The sequence below is a fragment of the Dendrobates tinctorius genome, unplaced genomic scaffold (assembly GCF_039654945.1).
Source record: "Dendrobates tinctorius isolate UK_male_01 unplaced genomic scaffold, ASM3965494v1 ptg000158l, whole genome shotgun sequence".
Classification (NCBI taxonomy): Eukaryota; Metazoa; Chordata; class Amphibia; order Anura; family Dendrobatidae; genus Dendrobates; species Dendrobates tinctorius.
The window spans coordinates 25365235-25391769 of NW_027361825.1; positions in this window are offsets into that span (position 1 = coordinate 25365235).

The following is a 26535-nucleotide window of genomic DNA, read 5'->3' on the forward strand; positions in this document are numbered from 1 at the left end:
CATCTTTTTAAGTGGGAGAACTTGCACAATTGGTGGCTGACTGTAAATACTTTTTTCCCCCACTGTATCTGAAGGGATTCCGTATATACTCGAATATAAGCCGAGATTTTCAGCCCATTTTTTTGGGCTGAAAGTCCGCCTCTCGGCTTATATTCGAGTCATATACACCAGGGGGTCGGAGAGGGAGGGGGGGGTGTCAGGTCATACTTACCCATCCTGGCGCTGTCTCTGCAGCCCCCAGCTTCTCCGCGATCTCCCTTCCTTCAGCGGTCACATGGTACCGCTCATTAAACTCATGAATATGTGCATACTCATGAGTTCTAATGAGCGGTACCACATGACCACTGAAGGCAGGAAGGGAGATCGCGGAGAAACTGGGGGCTGAAGAGAAAGCGCCAGGACGGGTAAGTATAGCGATCACCTGTCCTGCTTCCATGGCTGCTTACTGCTGCCTGGCACATCAGTGACTTTCAGACAGCAGAGGGCATGGTGACGATGTTAGTGCGCGCTGTGCCCCCTGCAGTCTGAACGTCACTGACAGATGACGTGCCAGACAGCAGCATGCAGCCATGGACGCAGGACAGGTGAATATCTCAGGTGCAAGCAGTGACACTGGCACCTGGCCCCCAGTGACAGAGAGGTGAGTATGTCATTTTTTTATTTTTAAATGCAGCAGTGGCAGCATATGGGGCCATAATCTGTGGAGCATCTTATGGGGGCACCATATGGGGCCATAATCTATGGAGCATCTTATGGGGGCAGCATATGGGGGAATAATCTATGGAGCATCTTATGGGGGCAGCATATGGGGGAATAATCTATGGAGCATCTTATGGGGGCAGCATATGGGGGAATAATCTATGGAGTATCTTATGGGGGTAGCATATGGGGGCATAATCTATGGAGCATCTTATGGGGCAGCATATGGGGGCATAATCAATGGAGCATCTTATGGGGGCAGTATATGGGGGCATAATCTATGGAGCATCTTATTGGGGCATAATCTATGGAACATCTTATGGGGCCATAACCTTTATGGAGCATTATATGGGGCATATTATTCTATGGAGCATCTTATGGGGCTTATGGGGCATTTTTTTTACCTTTGTGCAGCATTATATGGGGTGTATTTTGTATGGAGCATCTTATGGGGTCCATCATGAACTGTATGGAACATTATGTGGGGCTCCTGATTCAATATGGATATTCAAAAACATTTAATCTACTGATGTCTCAATTAATGTTACTTTCATTGGTATCTTTTTTTTATTTTTTAAATTCACCAGTAGCTGCTGCATTTTCCACCCTAGGCTTATACTTGAGTCAATAAGTTTTCCCAGTTTTTTGTGGCAAATTTAGGGGGGTTGGCTTATACTCGAGTATATACAGTATATTAAAGAAATAAATTTTATTTCTATATCGCCAACATATACCGCAGCACTTTACATTATAGAGGGGACTTCTACAGACAATAGACATTACAGCATAGAAATTAACACATAGATCAAAACAGATACCAAGAGGAATGAGGGCCCTGCTCGCAAGCTTCCAATCTATGAGGAAAACGGGGAGACACGAAAGGTAAATGGTAACAATTGCTTTTGTCACAGTGTAGAGAGATCATCATTATTCTCATTTGCACATGGAAACACGAGAAGCAATGGAATGAAACTGAAAGGGAGAAGATACAGATTAGATATTAGAAAAAACAGTGAGGGTGATAAATGAGTGGAACAGACTGCCATGAGGGGTGGTGAGTTTTCCTTCAATGGAAGTCTTCAAACAGAGGCTGGACAGACATCTGTCTGAGATGGTTTAGGGGCACGATGACCCTGAAGGTCCCTTCCAAATCGAACTTTCTATGATTTTGTCACAATCTCCACTCTGTTCCTGTCTGATTTGTTACCTTGTGTAGGGGTTGTGTTGGGTTTGTGCTGCATCATGTGTGTTCACTTTCCTTCATTAGTCTTCTACTTAAGCATGCTAGCTCCTTCACTCTGTGTCAATCGTACACTTGCTGTTGCCTCTGTAAGTCTGATCACTCTGTGCTCTGCACCTGACCCAGCCTGATTTATTTCCCTTCCTGGACTTAGAGTATTTGCTTGTGACCTGACTTGTCTTTTGCCTGCTCCCTGTAAACTACATTGCCTTACTGGTTTTCCTGACCCCGGCTTGTGAATTGGATTTCGTCTCTGACTACCCCTTGTTGTACTGCGCCATTTCCTGGACCTGACCTTGGACCATTTGACCTCCCTTTACTTATCCAGTAAGTAGTATTACATTACTATCTGTTATAGTAGTCTTTCTCTGCATTTTTGGGACTTATTATTATTAGAATGACTCGCATCTCAGATTCTAGGACAATATTGACCAGTGACATTTACAATGGAGTCAGACCACCTTGTTGGCCACAAAGATGGGCAACGTTTCAGCTTCCAGTAGATTCTCTACAGGATATGAAAATGACTAAATTTGGCCACACGCACCAGATAATTGTTGGCGGATTTTTTACATCTAATGTCTGTGGGGAGAGGTAGATCCATTATCTTGTTTATGGCTGGGAATAATTGTTAGCTGAATGGTCATGACGGCACTAACAATTTTAGTTATTAAAAGGGTAGGTCATTTTCTACTCTAATTTCCACAAGAGGAAGATAGAACCAGGGAAACAGACATGTGAATAAAGCACGTGCCAAAAGTACCTTTCTGGAAATTTGGCCAGTGTACAGCGACTATTACTCTATAGAAATATTCTCTTAAGACAGGATAAACCTAGACCAGGTAGGAAAAAAGTACCCCAAAGTTATCATAATCAGGATCTTGGCGTATTTTGCTGCACAAGATACATGCTTTTCTCTTCCTTACGCCATCTCTTGATTGGCTAACTTTACACTCGTATTTTCCACCATGATAAACCTGTGGGGGGTTTTCTTCTCTTAAAGTTAATGTGTCCTCAGAATATGATCTGTTGTTTAAATCAGTATTTAAATGTGTTTAAAAAATGTTTGGCAATGTCTTTTTTTCATATCTAGATCTGTATTAAAAACTTATATTACTAAATTTGCAATTTTCACACTGGCCACTGGGGCTATTTTAGACTTCCTATCCTTTCAGGAAGAGTTTGCGGCAGGCTCCTTATCAGCAGAGGCAGGATTATAATGGCAGGTAACATTTCTATATACAGCTGATTATACAGGATCCACCAATCACAATATGCGATGTCATAGCTGATCTCCTTCCCCTCCATTCAAAATGACCTTTGCACACACTCACTGAATGCTTCTATACAAAGCATAAGGTCTGAGTCTGGAGAATAAAAACATTGGTAAAAAGGAAATCTTTTCAAAACAAAAACCTGATTTAAACAATAGGTCATTTTCTGCTGATTTCATTTTAACCCCCTACCAACACATGACGTACTGCTGGCTCTATGGCCATCTTTTCAGGCAGATGATGACGGTTATATTCAGCCATCATCTGCCTCTCAAATCAGCCATTATCTGCCTCTGTTAACCAGTTAAATGCTTCTGTCAATCCGTGACAGCAGTATTCACAGTGTGCTGGCAGGAGGGAATGTCTTTCTATTCACCCATAGCTGCTCCTCTGACATGAACGTGGGGCGCAGATGGGTTGCCATGCTGACAAGGGGTCTCCTGAAGACCTAGCATTATTCCATCATTTACTGATATGGGAATATCCCTTTGGAAATATGCAAAAGTTTCCATTCAGATATGGAGGCTGACTCAGTCCAGTCTTTGTGTTTGGGTAGTATATGAGGGTATTACTTTTTTCAAACATGTGTTTGTGTATACAGGAGCATATACTCGTACCTCCAGCAGAAGTCTAGAATGCTAATGTGTATGAAGGTAGTCCTAACTATACTTGAAGGCAGCTGTTGGGGTGAAGTATCGAGCTATTGTATTTCTTTCATAATGAAGGTGACAATCGGCTCCTTAGGCAGTCAGTCAGTTAGGCACTGTCCCCATTAAAATCACTCAGCCAGCCACCCATCTGTATTGGAGGAGAAGGGATAGTTATATAGTCATTTGCCTGACATCCAGCTATGGGTCAAAACTATGAAGGGGTCGCAGTACTGAAGCCATTAGAGGTTTCCCTTTCTAACCTGATGTCCACTGCCTGTTGTCAAGTGCAATCCACTTTTAGCAGCAGAGATGCTGAGACAGAAGTAGCGGTGGGTCTTTGTTTTTGCAGATAGTTGTGATAGGGTTTTTTCTCTCTAAGGAAGTAAGGACAAGGTTTTGTCTCTCTACATGAAGTGTACAGTCATGGCCAAAAGTTTAGAGAATGACACAAATATTATATTTTCACATGATCTGCTGCCCTCTGGTTTTTATGTGTGTTTGTCAGATGTTTTTATCACATACAGAAATATAATTGCAATCATATTATGAGTGACAAAAGGTTATATTGACAGTTAGAATGAGTTAATGCAGCAAGTCAATATTTGCAGTGTTGACCCTTCTTCTTCAGGACCTCAGCAATTCTCCCTGGCATGCTCTCAATCAACTTCTGGATCAAATCCTGACTGATAGCAGTCCATTCTTGCAAAATCAATGCTTTTATTTTGTCTGAATTTGAATGTTTTTGTTTGTCCACCCGTCTCTTGATGATTGACCACAAGTTCTCAATGGGATTAAGATCTGGGGAGTTTCCAGGCCATGGTCCCAAAATCTCTATGCTTTGTTCCCTGAGCCATTTAGTTATCACCTTTGCTTTATGGCAAGGTGCTCCATCATGTTGAAAAAGGCATTGTTGATCTCCAAACTGCTCTTGGACGGTTGGGAGAAGTTGCTCTTGGAGGACATTCTGGTACCATTCTTTATTAATGGCTGTGTTTTTAGGCAAGACTGAGAGAGAGCCCATTCCCTTGGCTGAGAAGCAACCCCACACATGAATGGTTTCAGGATGCTTGACAGTTGGCATGAGACAAGACTGGTGGTAGCGCTCACCTGGTCTTCTCCGAATAAGCCGTTTTCCACATGTCCCAAACAATCGAAAAGGGGATTCATCAGAGAAAATGACTTTACCCCAGTCCTCAGCAGTCCACTCCCTGTACCTCTTGCAGAATATCAGTCTGTCCATGATGTTTTTTCTGGAGAGAAGTGGCTTCTTTGCTGCTCTCCTTGAGACCCGGCCTTGCTCCAAGAGTCTCCGCCTCACAGTGCGTGCAGATGCACTCACACCTGCCTGCTGCCATTCCTGAGCAAGCTCTGCACTGCTGGTAGCTCGATCCCGCAGCTGAAACACTTTTAAGAGACGGTCCTGGCGCTTGCTGGTCTTTCTTGGGCGCCCTGGAGCTTTTTTGGCAACAAGGGAACCTCTCTCTTTGAAGTTCTTGATGATGCGATAGATTGTTGACTGAGGTGCAATCTTTCTAGCTGCGATACTCTTCCCTGTTAGGCCATTTTTGTGCAGTGCAATGATGACTGCACGTGTTTCTTTAGAGATAACCATGGTTAACAGAAGAGAAACAATGATGCCAAGCACCAGCCTCCTTTTAAAGTGTCCAGTGGTGTCATTCTTACTTAATCATGTCAGATTGATCTCCAGCCCTGTCCTCATCAACACCCACACCTGTGTTAATGGAGCAATCACTGAAACGATGTTAGCTGGTCCTTTTAAGGCAGGGCTGCAATGATGTTGCAATGTGTTTTGGGGGATAAAGTTAATTTTCTAGGCAAATATTGACTTTGCAAGTAATTGCTGTTAAGCTGATCACTCTTTCTTTATAACATTCTGGAGTATATGCAAATTGCCATTAGAAAAAATGAAGCAGTAGACTTTGTAAAAATTAATATTTGTGTCATTCTCAAAACTTTTGGCCATGACTGTAGGTGGGATCTCTGTGTAGTAAGTGGGGGTAGGTCTTTGTTTCTCTGTAGGAAGGTGGGACAGGGATATGTCTCTCTACAGGAAGTGGGCTGAGTCTTTGTCTCTGCACAGGACATGGGCTGGGTCTTTGCCTCTTTACAGGAAGTCCAGGTGGAATCTCTCTACAGAAAGTGGAGGCAGGTATTTGTCTCTCTGCAGGAAGTGGAGGTGGGTCTTTATCTCTCTGCAGGAAATGGAGGCTGGTCTTTATCTCTCTACAGAAGGAAGCAAGCCTTTGTCTCTCTACAGGAAGTGCAGGCGGGAACTCTCTTTAGGTAATGAGTGCTGGTCTTTGTCTCTGCAGGAAGTGGAGGTGGGTCTTTATCTCTCTACAGGAAATGGAGGCTGGTCTTTATCTCTCTACAGGAGATGGAAGCAAGCCTTTGTCTCTACAGGAAATGCAGGTGGGAACTCTCTTTAGGTAATGGGTGCTGATCTTTTTCTCTCTATAGGAAGTGTAGGCAGGTCTTTGTCTCTCTATAGGAAGTGGAGGCAGGTCTTTGCCTCTCTATAGGAAGTGGAGGTGGGTCTTTATCTCTCTACATGAAATTAAGGCTAGTCTTTATCTCTCTACAGGAGATGGGAGCAAGCCTTTGTCTCTCTACAGGAAGTGTAGGCGGGAACTCTCTTTAGGTAATGGATGCGGGTCTTTGTCTCTACAGAAAATGGAGGCAGGTCTTTGTCTCTATAGGAGGTGGGAGCGGGTCTTAGTCTCTCTACAGGAAGTGCAGGAGGGATCTCTATAGGTAATGGGTGAGGGTCTTTCTCTACAGGAAGTGAAGGTTGGTCTTTATCTCTCTACAGGAAGTGGAGTTGGGTCTTTGTCTCTCTACAGAAAGTGGAGACAGGTCTTTGTCTCTCTACAGGAAGTGGAAGTGGGTCTTTGTCTCTCTACAGGAAGTGGAGGCAGGTCTTTGTCTCTCTACAGGAAGTGCAGGAGTGATCTCTCTATAGGTAATGGGTGTGGGTGTTTCGCTACAGGAAGTGAATGCTGGTCCTTGTCTCTCTATCAAGTGGAGGCGGGTGTTTGTCTCTACAAGAAGTGAATGCGGGTCTTCGTCTCTCTACAGGAAGTGGAGGCGGGTCTTTGTCTCTCTACAAGAAATGAATGCGGGTCTTCGTCTCGCTACAGGAAGTGGCAGCGGGTCTTTGTCTCTCTACATCAAGTGGAGGCGGGTCTTTGTCTCTACAAGAAGTGAATGCGGGTCTTCGTCTCTCTACAGGAAGTGGAGGTGGGTCTTTGTCTCTCTTCAGGAAGTGGAGGCGGGTCTTTGTCTCTCTACAAGAAGTGAATGCGGGTCTTCGTCTCTCTACAGGAAGTGGTGGTGGGTCTTTGCCTTTCTACAGGAAGTGGAGGTGGGTATTTGTCTTTCTACAGGAAGTGGAGGTGGATCTTCGTCTCTCTACAGGAAGTGGTCTTTGTCTCTCTATTGTTGCTCTGCTGGCAGAACGCAAATCAAAGGGAGCCTCCCACTGAAAAAAAAAAATGGATGGAAAGTTATAGAGCTTGCGAATCAGGAAAGTTCCTGGTTATATTAGACTAGTTATTGGCATCAAAAGCAGTTTAACTCTTTGTGGGGATGAAAGTAGGAAGACCAGGTATTTTTACAGCATTTGTGTGAAAGGATGAGTATGCTTTAGCCTTTTTACCTGTTTTTGTTGGCAGGTTGTCTCCAAGAGCTGTTCTGGAAATTTATATTCCTAGTTGCGCTGTTGTACCTTGCTTCGGCTTTATATATTCATTTTTATCATGCACTGGAGAGCAATTAGCGCTTCTCATATTGGAAAGCATCATCTACTGTAATGAGTGGTTGGCAGAGAGGATTGCTTTCAAAATAGCTGACAATAATATGACAGATGCCTGCTGGTCTGATGCCGGAGATATACTGACTGCTATAGAGGACGGATTCCTTACGTGTCTATGTTTACATGTGCCGAGTACCGGCTAATAATGTGCTATTATGTCTAGCTGCTGCAGATTTAGAGCCAGCGTATCGCTTGGAACTCGCTATCTTAGTTAATGTCTGATTCACAGCCCTGAAATGTCTGTAAGGTAACCTATCAATTAGTACATTTATATGGGAATTATGCTCCCGGAAGCATCAGCACTCAGCACATACCAATTACCTAGTCTGGATTTACATTTAAACTACGTTTTTATTTCTCCTTATCAGCGTTAGGCACATTTGGTGAGAAACTATTTTGAGATTTAAAGGAGAGGAGGAAAATAACAGGGAGAGTCGGGCAGCACGGTGCCAAGGTGGAGACGAGCAGGCAGGCACTGGCAGATATATACTAAAGGGACAACGGACTGCATGACCCCTTTTGTCACAGTGGAGGCTATAGTAAGATGAGGAGTCAAGTGGCTATGGAGAGTACATTGAAAAATAGGAGTCAGGTGGCAGTACAGAGCAGATATTGATAAATACTCTCAGTCTGGTGGCAGAAGACAGGAGAAATATAGATGGGACAAGATTGCAGTAGAAATAAAAATATCAGATGGAAGTAAACGATAGCTGTGGGGAGAAGCGCTCAGCTAGGAGAAGTCAAGATGGTAGGCTAGAAATGGAGATAGGAGCAGTAGAATAAAAATATAATTTTATTATTTTCTTCCAAAATGAATAGTAAAATACCAATAATGAATCGATCAAATATTATAATATATAAGGGAGTCAGCGACACTTAGTATCCACATATAGGTAAGAGAGGGTATCTAGTTGGCAAATATATAAACAATTGCACAAGAATTGGCTTCATATAGCATGTGCATATATAAAACAGATCTGCCGTATAGACATCTGAAAACAGAGGAATTAATCATATGCCAATAATATAATATAGGTCCCCCGAGGAAGCTAAATAGCGAAACATGCGTCGGGGTCCCTTTCTCCACTAATTAGCAAGTCTGGGTCTTGGCTTATCTTTTCTGGACATATTTATTTTTGCAATTGTTTGATTCTGGCTCTATTACAACTAGTAGCCCTATATTATATTATTGGCATATGATTAAGTCCTCTGTTTTCAGATGTCTATACGGCAGATCTGTTTTATATGTGCACATACTATATGAAGCCAATTCTTGTGCAATTGTTTATATATTTGCCAACTAGATACCCTCTCATACCTATATGTGGATACTAAGTGTCGCTGACTCCCTTATATATTGTAATATTTGATCGATTCATTATTGGTATTTTACTATTCATTTTGGAAGAAAATAATAAAATTATATTTTTATTCTATTGCTCCTTATTCCATTTTTTCTTTTTTGGGTGTCATTTCTCGTTGTGATGGATGAGCTATGATATATTAGCCTTTTTTGGTTTGCTAGAAATGGAGATAGGCAGTCAGGTGTTTCGTCTCATCTGGTGAGGTGGATCTTCTAAGCCCTTGGTCTGAATGAGCAGGTTTTACGCAGCACAGAAAGATGACGTTGGTGCAGCACGTAGGTCCAGATGAAAAAACAGAGGCTCTGGTGGCAGAACTGCAACAGGCAAAGTTAATGGAAATCACAGGATGCACAGAGATGAGGCACTGGTGTAGCAGAGCTGAGCAACTCAAAAGGTTTTAAGGCATGAATGGAGTCGTGTGGCAGAGCTGAGAATGCAGAAGTATCATGTAAACCTGGCATCTGAACAGCAGAGCTGACACAACGAAATATAGCAGAATTAAGTTTATCATGAAGGCCAATGCAAAGCTGGCAGCAGTTAGGTAGAGCTGACTCACTGATGTAGCAAAGCTGAGTTTGTCACAGAGTCCCATGAAGAAGCTGGCAGCAGTATAGCAAAGATGTCTCTATAAAGCAGAGCTGAATTTGTCACAGATAGCAATCTAAAGTTGATCAGTTGTAAAGAAGAAGACCCAGCGCCAGCATACTAATCTTAGTGAATGTTGTCAGAGGTGAGTCCTAAGGAACAGACTGAAAAAGTGTCAGAAAAAGTATAACATGCTTGGTGCAGGATCCAGGAGAGGTGAATAACATCAGGAGGCTGTAGATATACGGAGATGAGTCATAAGTAGTGTTGAGCGATACCCTCCGATATCATGAAATATCGGATTGGATCGGACCGATACCCAAAAAGTATCGGATATCGCTGATTCCGATACCGGAAACCAATGCAAGTCAATGAGACAGAAATATCGGAATTAAAATAAACCCTTTCTTTCCTTGTAGGTTAATTCTACATGAAGAAAAACAACTAAGAATAATGTAGAATGTATTGGGGGAGGTGGAGGAGACATTAAAGGCATAGAGGATTAGCCCAATCAAATGGAATAGCAGGAATAAATTTTTTTTCTTAAAGACGTTCGGAGTTACAAAAATATTGATTATGTTAACCTTTTTTATATTTTGTCAGATATGTATGTTTCACTATTTCCATGCTCTTCACCTTCTTTTTTACTTCTCCCACACTTTCTCCTTCATGATCCTCAGCAGCAGCATCTTTTTCAGCAACTTCTTCACCTTATTCATCTTCTTCTTCACCTTCTTCCTATTATTCTTTTTTTTTACATTCTTCATATTCTTCTTATTCAACTATTCTTCTTCTTCATATTCTACTTCTTCATCTTCTTCCTATTCTTCTTCGTCATCATATTCGTATTTGTGACAGGCATTCCTGTAGTTGTTATCTATAAAAGTTTGAATATTACACCTTCCTTTCTGCCTGTCACAAAAGAATTACAACACGATTTGTCCGCGTTCAGTTTGGCATGCAGCAGCAGCCATTTTCCAGGGGCACCACCAGGAGGAACGGACTCACCCCCATACACTGCTTATTCTTCTTCTGCTTATAATTTAGATAATATCTTTTGCTCTGATTTTTAGTCTTATGCTTAATGTTCTTCTGCTTTTTGTTCTTCTACTTTTTGTTCTTCTGCTTCTTGGTCTTCTGTCTCTTGTTGTTCTGTATCTTGGTGGTTGTCTTCATGTTCTTTGTCCTCTTGGTCATCTTCTTCAGGGTCATCTTTTTGGTCTTCTTTGGGGTGGTCTTCCGGGTCGTCGTCTTCAGGGTCATTGTTTTCCTGGTCGTCGTCTTCTTCGGGGTGGTCTTCAGGGTCGTCGTCAGGAAGATCCAGAGTGATAACCAAAAACCATTTCCAAAAGCTTGAACTTGGAAATGTAGCAGATGGTACAAGAAGGCTGAGGAACTGCCGAGAACCAGCTGACGGTACTGGAACCCGGATGGGTAGCAGAAGGAACAAGAGCCAATGGCACTACCGAGGACCAGCTGACGGTGCTGGAACCCGGTTACTAAGCAGGAGGTACCTGTGCTAGAAAGCACTACCAAGGACCAGCAGACGTTGCTGGAACTCGGATACCGAGAAGGAGGCACCTCAGCCAAAGGCACTGCCGAGAACCAGCTGACGGTGCTGATACCCGGATGGGTAGCAGAAGCTGCAAGAGCTAATGGAACTAGCGAGGACCAGCTGACGGTGCTGGAACCCGGAGGGGTAGCATAAGATACCAATGAAAAACAAAGTTGCAAGGCCGCGAGTCGGCCGCAGTTACCGAAACCCACAGTCCTACAGGGGGTGCTTGTCCTATTGGCACTACGGAACCAGCCTTTGTTGCCAGATCCTGCAGCCCACATAGGAAGCCCAAAAACTGCAGGCACCATAGACTCGGTTAACCCGACTGCAACACGACAGGACAAAGTATTGGTGGCAAAGTGACGTTGACACTACCCAGAAACAGCAGGCGTGCTGGAACCAGCCTGGGCAGGAGGGAGTACCCATGCCAAAGACACTGCCGAGAACCAGCTGACGGTGCTGGAACCCGGAGGGGCAGCAGAAGGAACAAGAGCCAATGGCACTACCGAGGACCAGCTGACGGTGCTGGAACATGGTTACTAAGCAGGAGGTACCTGTGCTAGAAAGCACTACCAAGGACCAGCAGACGTTGCTGGAACTCGGATACCGAGAAGGAGGCACCTCAGCCAAAGGCACTGCCGAGAACCAGCTGACGGTGCTGGAACCCGGATGGGTAGCAGAAGCTGCGAGAGCTAATGGAACTAGCGAGGACCAGCTGACGGTACTGGAACCCGGAGGGGCAGCAGAAGGAACAAGAGCCAATGGCACTACCTAGGACCAGCAGACGTTGCTGGAACTCGGATACCGAGAAGGAGGCACCTCAGCCAAAGGCACTGCCAAGAACCAGCTGACGGTGCTGGAACCCGGATGGGTAGAAGAAGGTACCCATGAAAAACAAAGTTGCAAGGCCGCAAGCCGGCCGCAGTTACCGAAACCCACAGTCCTACAGGGGGTGCTTGTCCTATTGGCACTACGGAACCAGCCTTTGTTGCCAGATCCCGCAGCCCACATAGGAAGCCCATAAACTGCAGGCACCATAGACTCGGCTAACCCGACCGCAACACGACAGGACAACGCATTGGTGGCAAAGTGACGTTGACACTACCCGGAAACAGCAGGCGTGCTGGAACCAGGCTGGGCAGGAGGGAGACCCGTGCCAAAGACACTGCCGAGAACCAGCTGACGGTGCTGGAACCCGGAGGGGCAGCAGAAGGAACAAGAGCCAATGGCACTACGGAGGACCAGCTGACGGTGCTGGAACCCGGTTACTAAGCAGGAGGTACCTGTGCTAGAAAGCACTACCAAGAACTAGCAGACGTTGCTGGAACTCGGATACCAAGAAAGAGGCACCTCAGCCAAAGGCACTGCCGAGAACCAGCTGATGGTGCTGGAACCCGGATGGGTAGCAGAAGGTACTCATGAAAAACAAAGTTGCAAGGCCGCGAGCTGGCCGCAGTTACCGAAACCCACAGTCCTACAGGGGGTGCTTGTCCTATTGGCACTATGGAACCAGCCTTTGTGCCAGATCCCGCAGCCCACATAGGAAGCCCATAAACTGCAGGCACCATAGACTCGGCTAACCCGACCGTAACACAACAGGACAACATATTTGTGGCAAAGTGACATTGACACTACCCGGAAACAGCAGGCGTGCTGGAACCAGGCTGGGCAGGAGGGAGTACCTGTGCCAAAGACAATGCCGGGAAACAGCTGGCGGTGCTGGAACCCAGGGAAAATACTACAAACAGAGTGGAGACAGAGGCCTAATTGGAGCAAGTTTAAAATCTGTAGTTGTGTGAGTATGGACAGAGCAGGAGAAATTGCCGGACACACAGCTGGGGATCAGATGACATTTCTGAAACCCAATAACACTGGAGCATATGTTGCAACTGGCGATGTTGGAGCCCAGGGTCAATCAGGGTGTAGGCTGAGGCCTAATTTCATCAAGTTTAATATCTGTTGTAGACTACTACTGATTTTAAACGTGCTCCAATTAGGCCTCTGGCTCCTCTCTGTCTCTAGTATTTACCCTGGCCTCCAACACCGCCAGTTGCTGCTCAGAAGTGCCGTCTGCACAATCAACACTTGGTCCTGTGTTACTGGGGTTCAGTAATGTCAGCTGATCCCCTGATGTGTGTCCGGCAATGTCTCCTGCTCTGTCCACATTCCCACTACTAGTGGAGACATTGCCGGACACACATCAGGGGATCAGCTGACGTTACTGAACGTGGAGCCAGAGGCCTAATTGGAGCAAATTTGAAGTCAGTAGTAGTGTGAATGTGGAGGCAGCAGTAGACATTGCCGGACATACAGCAGGGGAGCAGCTGGCGTTACTGAACCCCACTAACACTGGAGCATGTGTTTTTCTCTGTGCAGACGGCAATTCTGAGCAACAATTGGCGGTGTTGGAGCCCAGGTTTAATCAGGGTTGAAGGCTGAGGCCTAATTGGAGCAAGTTTTATATCTGATGTAGTTTGAATGTGGAGGCAGCAGGAGACTTTGCCGGACATACAGCAGGGGAGCAGCTGGCGTTACTGAACCCCACTAACACAGGAGCATGTGTTTTTCTCTGTGCAGACGGCACTTCTGAGCAACAATTGGCGGTGTTGGAGCCCAGGTTCAATCAGGGTTTAGGCTGAGGCCTAATTGGAGCAAGTTTTATATCTGATGTAGTTTGAATGTGGAGGCAGCAGGAGACATTGCCAGACACACAGCAGGGGAGCAGCTGGCGTTACTGAACCCCACTAACACAGGAGCTAGTGTTTTTCTCTGTGCAGACGGCACTTCTGAGCAACAACTGGCGGTGTTGGAGCCCAGGTTCAATCAGGGTTTAGGCTGAGGCCTAATTGGAGCAAGTTTTATATCTGATGTAGTTTGAATGTGGAGGCAGCAGGACACTTTGCCGGACACACAGCAGGGGAGCAGCTAGCGTTACTGAACCCCACTAACACAGGAGCTAGTGTTTTTCTCTGTGCAGACAGCACTTCTGAGCAACAACTGGCAGTGTTGGAGCCCAGGGTCATTCATGGAGTAGGCTAAGGCCGAATTGGAGCAAGTTTAATATCTGATGTTGGGATGAATGTGGAGGCAGCAGGAGACTTTGCCAGACACACAGCAGGGGAGCAGCTGGCATTACTGAACCCCACTAACACAGGATCTAGTGTTTTTCTCTGTGCAGAGGGCACTTCTGAGCAACAACTGGCGGTGTTGGAGCCCAGTTTCAATCAGGGTTTAGGCTGAGGCCTAATTGGAGCAAGTTTTATATCTGACGTAGTTTGAATGTGGAGGCAGCAGGAGACTTTGCCGGACACACCGCAGGGGAGCAACTGGCGTTACTGAACCCCACTAACACAGGAGCTAGTGTTTTTCTCTGTGCAGACGGCACTTCTGAGCAACAACTGGCGGTGTTGGAGCCCAGGTTCAATCAGGGTTTAGGCTGAGGCCTAATTGGAGCAAGTTTTATATCTGATGTAGTTTGAATGTGGAGGCAGCAGGAGACTTTGCCGGACACACAGCAGGGGAGCAGCTGGCATTACTGAACCCCACAAACACAGGATCTAGTGTTTTTCTCTGTGCAGACATCACTTCTGAGCATCAACTGGCGGTGTTGGAGCCCAGGGTCATTCATGGAGTAGGCTAAGGCTGAATTGGAGCAAGTTTAATATCTGATGTTGGGATGAATGTGGAGGGAGCAGGAGACATTGCCGGACACACAGCAGGGGAGCAGCTGGCGTTACTGAACCCCACTAACACAGGAGCTAGTGTTTTTCTCTGTGCAGACGGCACTTCTGACCAACAACAGGAGGTGTTGGAGCCCAGGTTCAATCAGGGTTTAGGCTGAGGCCTAATTGAAGCAAGTTTTATATCTGATGTAGTTTGAATGTGGAGGCAGCAGGAGACTTTGCCGGACACACAGCACGAGAGCAGCTGGCGTTACTGAACCCCACTAACACAGGAGCTAGTGTTTTTCTCTGTGCAGACGGCACTTCTGAGCAACAACTGGTGGTGTTGGAGCCCAGGTTCAATCAGGGTTTAGGCTGAGGCCTAATTGAAGCAAGTTTTATATCTGATGTAGTTTGAATGTGGAGGCAGCAGGAGACTTTGCCAGACACACAGCAGGGGAGCAGCTGGCATTACTGAACCCCACTAACACAGGAGCTAGTGTTTTTCTCTGTGCAGACGGCACTTCTGAGCAACAACTGGCGGTGTTGGAGCCCAGGTTCAATCAGGGTTTAGGCTGAGGCCTAATTGGAGCAAGTTTTATATCTGATGTAGTTTGAATGTGGAGGCAGCAGGAGACTTTGCCAGACACACAGCAGGGGAGCAGCTGGCGTTACTGAACCCCACTAACACAGGAGCTAGTGTTTTTCTCTGTGCAGACGGCACTTCTGAGCAACAACAGGCGGTGTTGGAGCCCAAGTTCAATCAGGGTTTAGGTTGAGGCCTAATTGGAGCAAGCTTTATATCTGATGTAGTTTGAATGTGGAGGCAGCAGGAGACTTTGCCGGACACACAGCAGGGGAGCAGCTAGCGTTACTGAACCCCACTAACACAGGAGCTACTGTTTTTCTCTGAGCAGACGGCACTTCTAAGCAACAACTGGCGGTGTTGGAGCCCAGGGTCATTCATGGAGTAGGCTAAGGCCGAATTGGAGCAAGTTTAATATCTGATGTTGGGATGAATGTGGAGGGAACAGGAGATATTGCCGGACACACAGCAGGGGAGCAGCTGGCGTTACTGAACCCCACTAACACAGAAGCTAGTGTTTTTCTCTGTGCAGACGGCACTTCTGAGCAGCAACTGGCGGTGTTGGAGCCCAGGGATTACAGTTCAGGTGGTAGAAACATGAACACAACAGGAGAACTGGACACTGTTGCCAACCAATTATTTATTCTGGAAGAGGACTGGCAAATTCCGGCGAGATCCAGGCCTTGTTCATTTTCAGAAAAGTAAGCCAGTCAACGTTATCGGAGGATAGTCGCGTGCGACAGTCTGTTAGTACACCACCTGCGGCACTAAAGACGCATTCCGATAATACACTAGCAGCAGGGCAACCAGCACCTCCAATGCATACTGGCTAAGCTCTGGCCATGTAGCCAGCTTAGAGACCCAAAACTTGAAGGGGGAAGAGCCGTCTTGGAGTACACTGAGAGGGCAAGACATGTAGTCTGTCACCATCTGACAGAAACGTTGCCTGCTGCTGACTGGAGCCGTCTGTGATGGTGTAGACATTTGTGGCGGGCACACAAAACTTTGCCACACTTGGGCCATACTGGTCTTGCCTTGTGCTGAGGCGCTGCCTCTGCTCCCTCTTTGTGCAGAGCTTCCTCCACTGCCTCGACACACAGAGCTGCTTTGTAAAGCACTAGCAGCACTGCTCTCGGGTGGAATGGAGAGCATGATGGAATGCACCAGTGTGTCTTGGTACTCCCGCATTTTACGCTCCCGGTTCAACGGTGTTATGAGGCTTTGTAAGCTGTCCCGGTAGCGAGGATCTAGGAGTGTGTACACCCAATTATCAGCCGTGTTGAGAATGTGGGTGATGCGGCGGTCGTTTCTCAGGCACTGCAGCATGAAATCAACCATGTGCTGCAGACTCCCAACTGCCCAAGAAACGCTGTCCCCTGCTTGAGGCGTCATCTCTGCCTGCTCTGCATCACCCCACCCTCGCTCTACATACTGACTACTAGAGAATTGTGTACCTCCGTCCTCTGGAGAGATATCTTCCTCCTCCATTGACTCCTCCTCATCCTCCTCACAAAGTGTCCCCTGCCTAGGCCTTTGTGAGGAACCATGTTGCGCAGACTGTCCAGAAGCAGATAGCATTTGTGACTCCTCATCCTCCACCTCTTCCAAAACCTCCTCCCTTAGTGCTTGCAGTGTTTTTTGAAGCAGGCAGATAAGGGGAACAGTCATGCTGACTAGTGCATCATCTGCACTCGCCATCCGCGTGGACTCATCGAAGGCACGCAAAACGTGGCAGATGTCCTTCATAGAGGCCCACTCAGTGATGCTGAAGTGTGACCGGCGCACAGTGCGACTTGTTTGCGCCTGATGCAGCTGGTACTCCATTACTGCTGCCTGCTGCTCACACAACCGCTCCAACATATGTAACGTTGAATTCCACCTGGTGGGTAGGTCACATATGATGCGATGTTCCGGAAGGCGTAATCGGCGCTGCAGAGCTGCAATGCGCGATCTTGCCATGCTGGAACACCGCAAGTTAGCGCACTCTATGCAGACCTTGTGCAGCAGTGCATCAAGATCCGGATAGTCCCTCAGAAAACTCTGCACGACCAAGTTGAGCACATGTGCCAGACATGGGATGTGAGTGAGGTTGCCTAGGCCCAGAGCTGCCACCAGATTTCGGCCATTGTCACACACTACCAAGCCTGGCTGGAGATTCGCTGGCACAAACCACACGTCGCTCTCCTGCTTCATAGCCTTCCAGAGCTCCTGCACTGTGTGGCTTCGATTCCCCAATGAAAGTAATTTCAGTACGGCCTGTTGACGTTTGGCCACGGCTGTGCTCATATCGGGTAAGCGTTCAGGGGTCCATGTGGAGGTAGACCGTGACGGCTCCTGCAGAGCTGATTCAGAGGAACTGGAGTATGAGGAGGAGTCAATGTGTACAGACTGGATTCCTGTAATCCTTGGAGTTGGCAGAACACGTACAGCACCACTCTCAAGATATGTACCCGGCTCCACAACATTGACCCAATGGGCAGTGAGGGAAAGGTAGCGTCCCTGTCCATGGTTACTGGTCCACGCATCGGTGGTCAGGTGGACCTTGCTACTGACGGCGTTTAGTAGTGCATGTTTAATTTTTCCCTCCACTTGCTTTTGCAGGGCAGGGACGACTTGCCTGCTGAAATAAAAGTGGCTGGGCACGGTGTATTGTGGGACTGCCAATGCCATGAAGTTACGGAAGGTGTCAGTCTCCACCAGCCTGAATGAGAGCATTTCAAGGGCCAGTAATTTGGCAATGCCAGCATTCAGAGCCTGTGCTTGGGGATGGTTTGCCGAGTATGGCCGCCTTTTCTCCCATGCCTGTGCTACCGATGGCTGTAGAGTGGCCTGGGAGTGTGAGGATGACAGGGAATGTGGTGCTTTGGGTGGAATGTCACAGGGTCTCTGGACAACAGTGCCAGAGGTTCTTCCATGGCGATCCTGTGAGGAAGCCGAACCAGCTGTGTGTGAGCTGGAGGAAGAGGCTACAACACGAGCTGAAGAGGTGGTAGGTGGTGCTGTAGGTTGGCCTACGTCTTCAGTGTGTCTTTGTAACTCCATCACGTGCTTGGTCCGCACATGTTTCCACATATTTGTGGTATTGAGGTTGCTGACACTTTTCCCTCTTTTGACTTTATGATTACACAGCTTGCATTTGACAAAGCAAATGTCATCTGCAACTGTGTCAAAAAAGGACCACGCACTGCAAGTCCTGGGAGCGCCCATTTTGGGTTTTGGAAGAGGAATGCTCCTTACGGGTGCCGAAGTGGAGGCTACAGGCAACCAAGTCAGCCCCCTCCTGCTCCCTCCTGTTTTGGCCGTTCGGGGAATCTCTTAATCAGAGCTGCTCCCACCACCTTCCTGTTCCTCACGCCATGGTGGGTCAAGGACCTCATCATTTACACTCCCCTCTTCAAACACCTGCTTCTCCTGGGTAGTCTTGCCAGCACAGTATGCACCAGAAAGTGGCACCTGAGTCTCATCATCTGATGCGTACTGAGGTGTGCTGACCATAGGCACTGGCCCACCCGCCTCTTCAGATTCAGAGGGACAAAGCAGTTGCGCATCACTGCATACTCCCTCTTCTTCACATTCTAGAATGCTGCTTGGCTGGCCCCCTGTTTCCAAGCCAAGAGATTCAGAGAACAGAAGTAGAGATGGCTCCTGTCCAGGGCTCTCTGACTGCCTGGGCAATTTGGCAGGTGGTTAAGAGACAGATGGTTGCTCTTCAGTTCTCTGGCCCTGAGAGGATGTGGAAGTAATTGAAGTCGATGCGTTAGCTGCCATCCATCCGACAACTGCTTCAATTTGTTCGTCCCGCAGCAGTGGGGTACGGCGAGGTCCTACAAAGCTGCGCATAAAGGACTGTTGCCTGGTAAAACTGGGGGATGCTGAGTCACTGGTGCCCGCAGCAGGCACAGAATCCCCACGTCCTCTCCCTGCTGAAACTCCACGCCCACGACCACGTGCCTTTCTCCCTGCCTTCTTCATCTTGGTAGACTGATAAAGATAGGCAGAAAAGTACAAAGGGGGGGCTTAATGTGCTTATTCCTGAACAGCTGCTCACAGGTATAAGAAACACTAATTTTATAAAGTGTGTGGACTACACTGTAATATGAGCTAATGTGGCCTACATAACTGTCAAGTGGAGTGTTTGGTGAACTTTATTTACGTGTTTTTTTTTTTTCAAAAAAACAAAAAGGATGTGACCAAAGATGTGAAAGCGATAGTATCACAAACCTTTTGGAGCTATTACAATGCAGGAAGGTAAACTACAATGCAATAGATGAGGCTCCAAAAAATAGGCTAATACTAATCTGGCTGCGGCTGCAGGGCACAAGCCAGAAAAAAGGCTCCTCTATCTACTCCTATATAGTGTTTGCAACCAACCAATGTAGATGGATACAGATGGAAGCACACTAATAGGAGAAAAAAATCAGGAAAAATGAGCTGCAATAAAACAAAAAAAAGGACTATGTATGAGGCAGTGACGCACGCTGAGCGGACTACAACCAGAGGTGGCTGCAGAACACACTACAACATGAGCTGCACTCACACACAGAGACCTCACAGACAGCCGTGAACAGTGCAGAGAACTGGGCACTAGCACCGAAGGGCTGCAGAAAGGCTCCGCTGTCTACTCCTATAGTGTTTGCAACCAATGTAGATGGATACGGATGGATGCACACTAATAGGAGAATTAATGAAAAATGAGCAGCAATAAAACAAAAATAAATATGTATGAGGCAGTGACGCACGCTGAGCGGCCTACAACCAGAGGTGGCTGCAGGACACATTACAGCGTGAGCTGCACTCACGCAGACCTTGCAGACAGCTGTGAACAGCGTTGCAAGGCAAAAGAAAGCTACAGTGATTGATAATGTAGCCTTGGTAAAGCACAATATTATATAGCAAATCGCTATCTCTAACTGTCCCTCAGAGTCTTGAACAGCAGCCTGTCCCTAACTGAATTCACAGCAGAGTGAACCCTAAATGGCGGCGGCGGCGGCTTTTATAGTGCATCATGACATCATTTCAGCAGCCAATCACAGCCATGCCATTAGTTAACATGCCTACATGCCTAACAGGATGTGCCCACACTTCTGAGGATTCCTCATTGGCTGAATCAAATCAAACTGGCCCATAGCATTATGGGAACTTCCGATTCCGGTATTCGATATGCAAAAAAGTATCGGAACTCAGTATCGGAATTCCGATACCGCGAATATCGGCCGATACCCGATATTTGCGGTATCGGAATGCTCAACACTAGTCATAAGGTTATCGTAGAGCAGGGGTGCACAAAATGTTTTGGTCCAAGGGCCACATTGTCATACTGAAGCAATACGAAGGGCCACATAAAAATGTAAAGGGTTGTTTACATGAATACATCTGCAGAACCAAGTTTTGGGTAGTTGAGAAGGATTTTGAGAATTTCTTCTCCAAAAAAATCATTGTGAACACACCCAAATTTAAACTGAGTTTTTGGGGCAAAAATTCTATTAAACCCTCCTCATAAACTCAAAACTAAATTTTGTGGAATTTTCAGTTTTAACATGAAGCACGGTATGAATTGCAAGCTACATGATCAGAACCACTGTCAGTACATGAAAGCAGTGCCAACACCACTGTCAGTGCTTGAAAGCAGCGCCAGAACCATCATCAGTACAGGAATACATCACCAAGCTTAGTACAGTGATCAATTGCAGTTTCACGTCAGCCCCATATACAATTGTATCACGTAAACCTGCAACTCCCAGAATGTCCTTAGCAATGGTAAGGAAGGAGATACTGGGAGTTGTTGTTACCAGCCATCATCAGACTGTAGACCCTATTGGAACCACAGTACTGATGAAATGCAGGAAGTATCACAAATAAACATAAAAGTACCTTATAAGTGACATCTTCTCTGATCATTCCCATCACTTTTGTCTCCACCTAGTACACACGTCATGATAAGATTTCACTCCCAGAGCTTGGCTTTGCAAACTTCCCAATCTTCTCCGTCTTCAGCAGCACATCCCAATACAGTGCCTTTAAAAATAAAAAGTATAATTGTATTGGTCCTTAAATAAAAATATCTCCCATGCTGCATCCCTGAATAAATAATTGCCCCTTACTGTGCTTTCTGCACAAAATATCGCTCCAATACTGTCCCTCTCCTTAATATCCTCCCCACACTGCCCCTGTCCGTAATATCCTCCCCACAGTGCCCCTCTCCGTAATAACCTCTTCACACTCCCCCTCTCCACAATATCCTCCCACACTGCCCCTCTTTGTAATATCCTCCCCACACTGCTCTTCTTCGTAATATCCTTCCCACACTGCCCCTCTCCATAATGTCTCTCCTACACTGCCCCTTTCCATAATATCCTCCCCACACTGCCCCTCTCCATAATATTCTTTCTGCACTGCACCTCTCCAAAATGTTCTCCCCTTTGCTCCTCTAATGTCTCTCCTACACTGTCCCTTTCCATAATATCCTCCCCACACGGCCCCTCTCCATAATATCCTCCCCACACTGCCTCTCTCTATAATATCCTCCCCACACTGCCCTTCTCCATAATAGTCTTTCCGCACTGCACCTCTCCAAAATGTTCTCCCCTTTGCTCCTCTACATAATGTCTCTCCTACACTGCCCCTTTCCATAATATCCTCCCCACACTGCCCCTCTCCATAATATCCTCCCCACACTGCCCCTCTCCATAATATCCTCCCCACACTGCCCCTCTCCATAATATCCTCCCCACACTGCCTCTCTCCATAATATTCTCCCCACACTGCCCCTCTCCATTATGTCTCTCCTTCACTGCCCCTTTCCATAATATTCTCCCCACACTGCCCCTCTCCATAATATCCTCCCCACACTGCCCCTCTCCATAATATCCTCCCCACACTGCCCCTCTCCATAATATCCTCCCCACACTGCCTCTCTCCATAATATTCTCCCCACACTGCCCCTCTCCATTATGTCTCTCCTACACTGCCCCTTTCCATAATATTCTCCCCACACTGCCCCTCTCCATAATATCCCCCCCACACTGCCTCTCTCCATAATATTCTCCCCACACTGTCCCTCTCCATTATGTCTCTCCTTCACTGCCCCTTTCCATAATATTCTCCCCACACTGCCCCTCTCCATTATGTCTCTCCTACACTGCCCCTTTCCATAATATTATCCCCACACTGCCCCTCTCCATAATGTCTTTCCTACACTGCCCCTCTCTGCCGGCGAAGCAGTGTGATGAGGTCACAGCATGGTGTGATGACCTCATCACGTGGCTGGACATTGGCGCGGGGTCTGACAAGCATTTAACTGTTTTCACAGCTGAAAAACACAAATACGGTTGAATCTAGGGAGGTGGGCACCAGAGTCTCCAGGCTGTCTGCGGGCTGCACAACATCCTTTGGCGGCCGAATGTGGTCCACAGGCCGTATGCTGTTCAGGTCTGCAGTTGAGAGTAAAGAAGTTAATGAGTAGTCAAGACATCACAAAGACTAGTGGATGAGCAGTCAGCGCCAGTATTGCGTAAAGTGTTGATGAATCGCTAGAAGACAGTAAAGATCAGAATTAGACACAAAGAGAACTGGAGATAACAACAGAAACACTAAATCCACAGTAATAATAAGGTTGCAGCAGAGAATACAAGTAGAGAGTTATTACAGTGTAGAATAGCCGGATTAGTAACAATGTGGTAGCAGAAAGCAAACGAGTTGAGATGACAAATTGCAGTAATCATCAGGTACTTCACTGATTCAAAGATTCTCTACGTCTGGAGGAAAGATGATTTAATCATAATCACAGACGTGGATTCTTTACTGTAAGAGCAGTGAGACTATGGAACTCTCTTCCGTATGATGTTGTAATGGTTGATTGACTACTAACATTCAAGAAGGGCCTGGATGCCTTTCTTGGTAAATATAATTTTAAAGGTTATGGGCACTAGATTCTGTGATGATGCTGTATAAGGAGTCAGGAGGGACATTTTTCCCTAATAGTGTCTGCCCCATTGGGTTTTTGCCTTCCTCTGGATCATGATAAGTTGAACTTGATGGACTTAAGTCTAATATTCAGCTATAAGAACTATTAAGCTATCGTTAGACACCTCCAAATAAAAATGACAAATGGAATAAACTCAAGGGACCAAACCTAAAGGCCCCGTCACACACAGCGAGATCGCTGATTTTGTGACTCCACAGCGATATCGCTGTGTGTGATATGGATCAGCGATTGGCCCCCCTTCCAGGTATTGCTGATCATGCTCCATCGTCCTGGGCCGTTTTTTGATCGTTGGTCTCCCGCTGGCCAGCACGCATCGCTGCTTGTGGCAGCAAGAGATCAGCGACGCTGGACGCTGGTTTCCAAGGTAAACAGAGGGTAACTAAGAGCCACGCGGCTCTTAGATACCCGCTGTTTACATTGGAAACCAGCGTCGCTGATCGCTGGTCTCTCGCTGTCTCTTTTCTCTTCACATAGACAGCCCCTCCAGCGATCAGGACCAGTGTGCACGCTGGTTACCAGGGTAATCAGCGGGTATCTAAGAGACGCGCGGCGCTTAGTTACCCGCAGTTTACCTTGGATACCAGCTTGCTCGCTGGTCCTGGTCTATGTGACAGCTCACCAGCGATCAGCTAATTATGTCCCAGCGATTCTATCCACGTCGGATTGTTGGTGGGATTGCTGGGACATTGATACGTGTAACGGGGCCCTTACTGTAAGTGGAGAGAGCATGAAAGAAGCGAAAATAAATCCTCAGACCCACAGGTAAAACTGGATCATGTTCAGACTACGTCCATTATGTCACACAAGGACTCTTACATCACTGCTAACATTCATCCCAGTAACAATCAGAGGAGGAACATCATGGAAAGTGAAAACTTTCTAAAAGCCAAGTTACAAAAGTGTTCCGCTGTCCTAACATAATACTAGCGCCAGGGTCTGGCTAGAGATGGCAGATCAGCAGCAACTGTTGCAGTGCGTGCGACAGCTCGAGGCTCGCTTGGTTACCCTTGAGAGGGCCATCGCAGCTTCGCAGGCCACAGATGCTGCTGTCCAAGCACTTACGGACGCGGTAGGGCGTATGTCCATGTCCGCCCTTGCGCCGACAGTTACCCGCCTCCCGTTACCCGAAAAATATTCTGGGGATGGCGCCTCCTGCAGGGGTTTTATCAGCCAGTGCTCGATCCATCTGGAGCTGCTGGCTGCGCAATTCCCTGCAGAGTGGGCCAAGGTGGCCTTTATTATATCCCTACTGTCGGGCAAGGCGCTGGAATGGGCTACGCCACTATGGGAGCGTGGTGACCCGGATGTTCGGACCGCGGCTAATCTGCTAACAGCTATCAAGCAGGTGTTTTTTTTCTCGGTCCACGGGTTACACACGATACCTCTCTCCAACTGCTCGCCTTGTCTCAGGGATCACTCTCAGTCAGCCAATACTCCGTCCGTTTTCGGACACTGGCGTCTGAATTAGAGTGGTCTGACAAGGCATTGATCCCAGTTTTTTGGAGAGGATTAGCATAGCACGTGAAGGATGCTCTCTCCACTAGAGAGATTCCTACCACTCTGGAGGAGCTAATCTCCATCTCCTCCCGTATCGACCTCCATTTTTCGGAGCGTGGTATGGAGCGTGCTAACTCAAAACGGAGAGGTACTCCGGCTCCCAAATTTTTTGAGCCTCTGGTTCTGCCCGAGCCAGAGGTTCTGCCTGCCGAGCCCATGGAGGTGTCTCGCGCCTTTTCTGAGACATGTCCGGCTCAAGAGTCCATGTGCGGTTGTCACCATTTACCCGCTGCTTCCCAGGAAGACAGCGTCCCGCAGTGGTCGGACTGTGAGTCGGTAGTCGAGACTTTTGTTCCTCCTCACCAGCGGCCTAAAGTCCTCGTGTAGGCACACGTGCCCAATGCGGACGGCCATCGTGGCTATATGCAGATCACGAAGTCACTGGCCGGTTCGTATTGGTGGCCGCACAGGGCTCGGGATGTAAAAGAATTTATTTGGGCATGCACCTTATGTGCTCAGGACAGTCTTCCCGAACGGAGTGTGGCTACAACCGCCGATACACGGCGTCGTCCTCCTAACACTCCTGCTCCCATTGTCTCCCGGGTGTCCCTCTTGAGACCTGGCGACCTAGCCTCCCCTGATATCGTCCGCGTGTCCCGGTTTTCGGTTTCACCAACCGGGATATCAGGCTCTCCTTTTAACGAGTCTGAGCTCTGTGCCACTGTCGGGCACAGGCTGGCAGTTTGGAGGGTTCAGGGAGGAGGGGGCCCTAGGAGGGGGGGTAATGTTAGGAATCTGGGTCCTTCTATGTCTATGCCGAGACCCAGATTCTCACATTTGTCTCCAGAGGCTAAGTCCTTTTTCCCTGCTTCTGAGCATGCTCACGGGACGAGCTCTCATTGGAGTTCAGGAGTCAGGTGCTCAGGTCCTGCTCCTGATTTCGTTGGTTCTGCTCTGGACTCTGGAGATTTCCGGAAGGTCCCGTACGCTATAAAACGTGCACATGGCTGTTTTGCCATGCGCTAGTATTTTCTATACTTGCTGCTGTGTGTTTGATGATGGATGCTTGGACTGGTGACTGACTCATTAAATATCCCCTTCCTTGGTTATTACGAGTGTGTGAGTGATTGGGCCAGCCAGTAGCAGTGCTAGCGCCAGCGCGCTCAAGCTCCATCTGTTGCAGCAGCCAGCATCCTGCTTTGCGCCTGCTATATTGCGCTTGCAGTCCGTTTTGGCGTTCGCAGTTGCGACGCCGTGCACACCTCCATTTACGGTAAGTCTGTGCGGTTGTAGTGACGTTACCAAACTACTCCGGTCCATGACTACCGTATGTGTGCCGCTGTGATCCTGTGCACTTAACAGGCTCAGCGTACCTTTTCAATTGTTTTCCTGTGCAGCTCTGTGAGCCTAAAACAGAGACTGCTTGGTTGCACTTGGGTGATTCTAAACCCTGTGCACACTATCCTTTAAATGTTCTGCCTCTCTAGCAGCGGTTTCCACACCTGCCGCACGGTGGACCCCGGGCGGCGAACACGCTTTATTTATATTTTTTAAGCATGTTCCGCCGTCCTAACAGATAAAATGGCAATTTGTTTGACTTA